A 6,550-nucleotide genomic window follows, 5' to 3' on the forward strand; every position below is an offset into this window, starting at 1 on the left:
GAGGATCTTAGGGATAATGGTAGCATGACAAATGGGAAGGAGGAGATGGAGGTAGATATTACCATATCTGAGGTAGAAGCGAAACTCGAACGGCTTAATGGGACTAAATCAGGGGGCCCAGATAATCTTCATCCAAGAATATTAAAGGAACTGGCACATGAAATTGCAAGCCCATTAGCAAGAATTTGTAATGAATCTGTCAACTCAGGGGTTGTACCGTTTGATTGGAGAATTGCGAACATAGTTGCTATTTTTAAGAAAGGGGGAAAAAAGTGATCTGGGTAACTACAGGCCTGTTAGTTCGACATCTGTAGTATGCAAGGTCTTGGAAAAAATTTTGAAGGAGAAAGTAGTTAAGGACATTGAGGTCAATGGTAAATGGGACAAAATACAAGATGGTTTTACAAAAGGTAGATCATGCCAAACCAACCTGATCTCCTTCTTTGAGAAAGTAACAGATTTTTTTGACAAAGGAAACGCAGTGGATCTAATTGACCAAGATTTCAGGAAGGCGTTTGATACGGTGCCACATGGGGAATTATTAGTTAAACTGGCAAAGATGGGGATCAATATGAAAATTGAAAGATGGATAGGGAAATGGTTAACAGGGAGATTATAGAGGGTCCCGCTGAAAGGTGAACTGTCAGGCTGGAGGGAGGTTACCAGTGGAGTTCCTCAGGGATCAATCTTTGGGACCAATCTTATTTCATCTCCCTCCCTCAGCTCAGTGATGGCCTGAATTGCCCCTTCTCCCGGCAGAGCCAGAGGATTGGAAGCAGCAACATCAAACCCCTGTGTGGCTCGCAGGAATGAACACAAACACGCCCTTGTAGCTGGACAGATGGTTAGTTTTACCCCTGGGATACTACAAGGCTAAAGAGAAAGGTGGTGGCCCCACATCTAAGGAATGAAACACAACACAGTCATCATCGTTCTGCCCATCCTTGCCCCTTTATACTTCTACTGTCTCGCTCCCACCACCCTCATCCTCTGTGGGTTCAGTGAGAGTGCCACCCTCAGTGCTTCCTACACACACAGACTCACACACACATCTTGCAAGGAAAACCTCACCACGGAGTCACATGCACCTGTGGCTTCCCTGCACCCCTGCTCTCCAGAATCCAATCCCAAGGAAAGCTTGTCGGGCCCAGAGCTGGCAGGGCGTCCGGTGCTGGAGTATTGAAGCTACCGTGACGGCACTCAGAGGAAAGATGCTGAGAGAGTGCAAGTTAAGAATTGGCCGGTCAGGTTTCCAGTCCCCTCACGGGTCATTCCCTCACTCGAGCAAAGGGGCACATCTCAATTCTCAGCTGGCTCAGTCGAGCTGCATCGTTCTCGTTTCCACTCAGTCAGGTTTGAGGCCTCTTTCGCACCCTGTCTTTGAGAAGACAGTCAGAAACTACTCTCTGAAATAGCAAATGCAGGAGGACGTGTTATCGCTCCTGCCCCAACACAGACAGACAGAGAGAGAAATGTTCTCGCTTTGAGGGTGGGACTCCCTGCCCTTGGCCAAAGACGAGCACCTCTCTTTGACCTTTGTCGCTCATTCAGCTTTTCTTTCAACAGGGAGCCCGAGAGCTCAGGTGCTGGAGCGCTGCGTTTGTCAGTGAAGCTCGGTGAGCTCCAAGGTCACTCGGCTCTTCTACCAGCAAGTCAAAACACAGGAAGGATTTCCTCATTTGACAATACTGGGGTTGTCTGAGGGTGTGTCCACACTGCACACTGAGCCTGTCTCTATGTGGCCTGGGCTTGCTGACTTGTGTTGCCAAGCCGGTGTTTGAGCATCCAGACTGCAGGGGAAACTCAGGCCTCACACTGTGTCTTTCTGTCAAGATTCCTTCCCCACTCTGAACGCTAGGGTACAGATGTGGGGACCTACATGAAAACCTCCTAAGCTTACTTTTACCAGCTTAGGTTAAAACTTCCCCAAGGTACAAACTATTTTACCTTTTGCCCTTGGACTTTTGCTGCTACCACCAAAAGTCTAACCGGGTTTTTTATTAGGAAAGAGCCGTTTGGAAAAGTCTTTTCCCCAAAAATCCTCACCAAAACATTGCACCCCCCTTCTTGGGGAAGGTTTGGTAAAAATCCTCACCAATTTGCATAGGAGACCACAGACCCAGACCCTTGGATCTTAAGAACAATAAAAAAGCATTCAGTTTCTTAAAAAAAGAATTTTAATAGAAGAAAAAGTAAAAAGAATCACCTCTGTAAACTCAGGATGGTAAATACCTTACAGGGTAATTAGATTCAAAACACCGAGAATCCCTCTAGGCAAAACCTTTAGTTACAAAAAGACACACAGACAGGAATATCCATTCCATTCAGCACAGCTTATTTTCTCACCCATTTAAAGGAATCAGAATCTAACGCAGATCTAGCTAGATTACTTACTAAGTTCTAAGACGCCATTCCTGTTCTGTCCCCGGCAAAAGCATCACACAGACAGATCCAGACCCTTTTTTTCTCCCTCCCCCCAGCTTTTGAAAGTATCGTGTCTCCTCATTGGTCATTTTGGTCAGGTGCCAGCGAGGTTATCCAAGCTTCTTAACCCTTTACAGGTGAGAGGATTTTTCCTCTGGCCAGGAGGGATTTAAAGGTGGTTAGCCTTCCCTTTCTATTTATGACTCTTTCCTACCGCAGTAAGTCGTCCTAAGTTACGCTCTCCTGCTGCGTGAATAACAGAGCTGGATTTGACATCGCTTCGGTCGACTTACTGCTGTGTCTACACTGGGCTGGGTCGACGGGAGACGCTCTTCGATCGACTTGTGTAGACCCCTGTCACTAAATAAGCCCTCAAAGGAGAATGAAGGTGTGTGGGATGCAAATGGAGAAAAGGTTCATTTCCAAAGAAGGGGTGGTAAGAAGCAGGATCCCTGGGCGGGGGGCAGGAGGGTGTGGTTTGCACTGTTGTTGCCCAGGGTGGGAATGGGGAACTGGGCTCTGGCTTAAAGCGGTGTCAGGCTTCGAGGGGCTGGGTTCAGAGCTGGAGGTTGGGGTTGGGGTGAGGGTTGGGCTCCAGTTTTGGTTCAGGGGTTTCGAGTTGGGGGGCAGGTTATGGGGTCAGGGTTCCAGTTGGGTTCCGGGTAGGGGGTGGGGTTTAGATTTGGGGGGAGGGTTTGTCCAGCAGCAGCATAGAAGTGCGGGTGGCAATGGGGTGCCAGCCAATAGTGGTAAGTAGGGGGTCTTTTAGGTCGTTTAGTGTCAGTCGCACCCTAGGGAGGGGGTAGGGTCATGTTTACGACAGGGGGCTAAAGTGTTGGGGAAGGGGGTGGGAAGTTGAGCCATCCCACTTCGCACTTCCCACACGGACACGCACAATACGTCGAAGGCGCGGACGCACACACGTCACACACACACGATGACACAAAACGGCAGACAACACGACACACAAAAATACACACGATACAAACACGCACAACATGACACAGAAAGCATCACACAGAAAACATCACACACACGACCCACAACATGTCACACACACACACACTCAACACAACACGACCCACAACACGTCACACTCACACACACACTCAACACGACCCACAACACGTCTCACACTCAACATGACCTACAACACGTCTCACAACACGTCTCACACACACTCAACAACACACAGCACGTTGCATGTACGTCGCACACACACAACGTCGCACACACAGTTTGTCGCATGTCGCACGTATCACGTCACGTACATGTCGCACTACGCACATGCACAACACGTCGCACGCACGCACACACTACATGTCACAGACACGACGCACACAACACGACACATGACACAAAATGGCACACGACACAAAATGGCACACGACATTGAGACACACACGACACTGGCCAGTCTCGGTGAGTAAGTGTCTGGTTTGGTGAGGACTCTGCTCACGCCCCACCTGAGTCCGGGTAGGGAAGCCCAGTAAATTAGGGTTCGGTTTGTAAGAAAAGTTTCCTGATCAGCTGTGGTTACGAGGGAGAAAAGGTCCCATTTTCAGAGGCTGCTCGTTTCTCTGGTCAGGAACGGTGTCTTCTCCGCAGCAGAAGGTTGGATCCAAGAGGATGACTCCAGGTGGTGAGTGGCTTGCCCTGCTCTCATGTTTCTCTGTCTTCTCTCGTGTGTTCGCCAACTCTCTCTTTCTCTTCTCTCCTCTGCTCTCCTCGTGCCGTGTCCCTTCACAGGACACGGGTAGGTGTGCATTCCCACAGGTGAGGTCTCAGGAGCCATGGAGAAGTCGGAGCGGAGGAAAATCATGCCGGGCAGTGGGGGCGAGCATGGAGCGGTGACTCTCGGGGTTAACTCTGTCTCGGTTCATCGCGTGGGGCTGATGCGCGGATGAAGGCAAGATTTCCAGCACCAGTGGAGCATTGTATAATGATAGCCTACGTGATGTGGCCCACTGAGATGGTAACTTCTTTGTTTTTTCTCCTTGGTCTGGGTTTAGTACAAACCGCTGACTCCCCTCATCGGATGGAAAGCGAGCGAGAGCGGTGAGCCTGCGAGCACTGTTGATGCAGCCAGGAGTCGTCCGGTTGGCAGCGGAGCAGTCGCGAATGTCAGTGAGATAAGTGTCTGGTTTGGTTAAGGCTTTGCTCACGGCCCGCCTGGCTCCAGGTAGGGACTCCCCATTAGCTGGGGCTGGGTTTGTAAGAAAAGGTTCCTGACCAGCTGTGGTTAGGAGAGAGACAAGGTCCCCATTTTCAGGGGCTGCTCATTTCTCTGGCCAGGAACGGTGTCTCCTTCGCAGGAGAAGGTGGCATCTAGGAGGATGACTCCAGCTGGTGAGTTGCTTGCCTTCCTCCCATATTCTTCTCTCTTCTCTTGTGTGTTGGCCAACTTTCTCAGTCTCTCTCTCCTCTGCTCTCCTGGTGCCGTCTCCCTTTGTAGGACACGGGTAGGTGTGCATTCCCACAGGTGAGGTCTCGGGAGCCATGGAAAAGTCGGAGAGGATGAAAATCATGCAGGGCAGTAGAAAGGCTGCTGAAAGTACCTGAAGAGACAAAGGAAATGAGAAGGGGGAAGTCCAGACTAAGACAGGAGTCTAGTCTGTAAAGAGAAACAACGGGAAGTCTAAGCTACAGAAACTCTTCAAGTTGCCAAAAGACATTTAGGATGGGAAATTACTTCTTGAATCCAGTCTCTTTAAGATCTTAGGCTTAGTATGTGTGTTTATTTGTATTTGCTTAGTAATCTGCCTTCTTCTGTTTGCTATCTCTTATAATCACTGAAAATCTACCTTTTATAGTGAAACTATTTTTTGATTATTATTATTATTAAACTCAGTTTGTGCAACTGGTGCTCCGTGAGGAAATGCTTTGTGTGTTACTCCAAGGGGCCGCCCGGTGTCACTCTTGCTCCATGAGGGAAATGATTTGAGCATGACCTGAACTGGCCACCCGGTGTCACTGTTGGTCCAGGAGGGAAATGATTTGTGCACTACCTGAATTGGCCACACAGTGTCACCATTGCTCCGTGAGGGAAATGCTTTCTGCATTACTCCAAGTGGCCACCCAGTGTCACTGTTGGTCCAGGAGGGAAATGATTTGTGCATTACACTGACTGGCCACCCAGTGTCACTGTTGCTCCCTTAAGGAAATTATTTGTGCATTACCCTGAGTGGCCACCGAGTGTCACTGTTGCTCCACGAGGGAAATTGTTGGGGCATTACCCTGAGTGGTGTGAAGGAAAAGTTAGCATATGTGACTCCATTTTGGTTTGGGGCCCACCATTGTCTAAAAGCAAGCACATCATGCACCAGGAGGAGTGTTTCTTAGACACTGCATTCCTGTGAAAATCCTCCGCCCCCCCGCCCTTGTCTCCAGCCTGTTTTATCTCCCGGTTTCTGTTCTTTGTCTGTTCCTAACTCCCTGCCTCCTGGCCTTGATGTGGGCCTCCCATCCTGATCAGAAAAGTTACTGGTGCATTGCTTTAGGACCATGCAATGTAGCTGAAGTCATGGTTTAGCGCGGGGAATGTACCTAGCCGGAGTAGGTGGTAGGTAAGGGAAGGGTTTGTCTATTGGCTAAGGTTTCCGATGCACGAGGGCAACGTGCTTTGCTGAAAGGTCTATAATCTTTGTATAACCTGCATGCGGGGTCCCCTCCTGATGAGCAGGGGGGCACCACGCTCGAGCGTAATAAACCTAGTCTTTTTGGGAACCCTGCCGTTGTGGACTTCGTTCGTGTGCCTCAGCCTAGACTCGACCTGTGCGGGACCAATCGGGTATCATTCGCAGCAGCTTGTGTGCGTGACCTATCGGGTATAATTCGCAGCAGCTTGTGTGCGTGACCTGTCAGGTATAATTCGTAACAGTGGCCACCCACTCTCACTGTTGCTCCGTGAGGGAAATGGTTTGTGCATGACCTGAATTGGCCACACACATCACTGTTGCTCTGGGGGGAGGAAATTGTTTGTGTGTTACTCCTGAGTGGCCACGTCCTGTCACTCTTCCTCCATGAGGGGAATGGTTTGTGCATTACTCTGAGTGGCCACCCAAGACAACACACACAAAACATCACACAGACAAAACACGACAGACGACACTGACACACACACACA

At 49.6% G+C, this 6,550-nt stretch overlaps 1 long non-coding RNA gene across 1 annotated transcript; it reads left to right on the forward strand.

The window, feature by feature from the left end:
• The first annotated feature begins 3,264 nt into the window (after positions 1-3,264).
• On the forward strand, positions 3,265-5,094 carry LOC141980433 (uncharacterized). Its single transcript, XR_012637559.1, has 3 exons — positions 3,265-4,606; positions 4,720-4,773; positions 4,880-5,094. It is a non-coding gene; the product is annotated as an uncharacterized LOC141980433 (long non-coding RNA).
• The last annotated feature ends 1,456 nt before the right edge of the window (positions 5,095-6,550 follow it).

The sequence above is a fragment of the Natator depressus genome, unplaced genomic scaffold, assembly GCF_965152275.1.
Source record: "Natator depressus isolate rNatDep1 unplaced genomic scaffold, rNatDep2.hap1 scaffold_93, whole genome shotgun sequence".
Classification (NCBI taxonomy): domain Eukaryota; kingdom Metazoa; phylum Chordata; order Testudines; family Cheloniidae; genus Natator; species Natator depressus.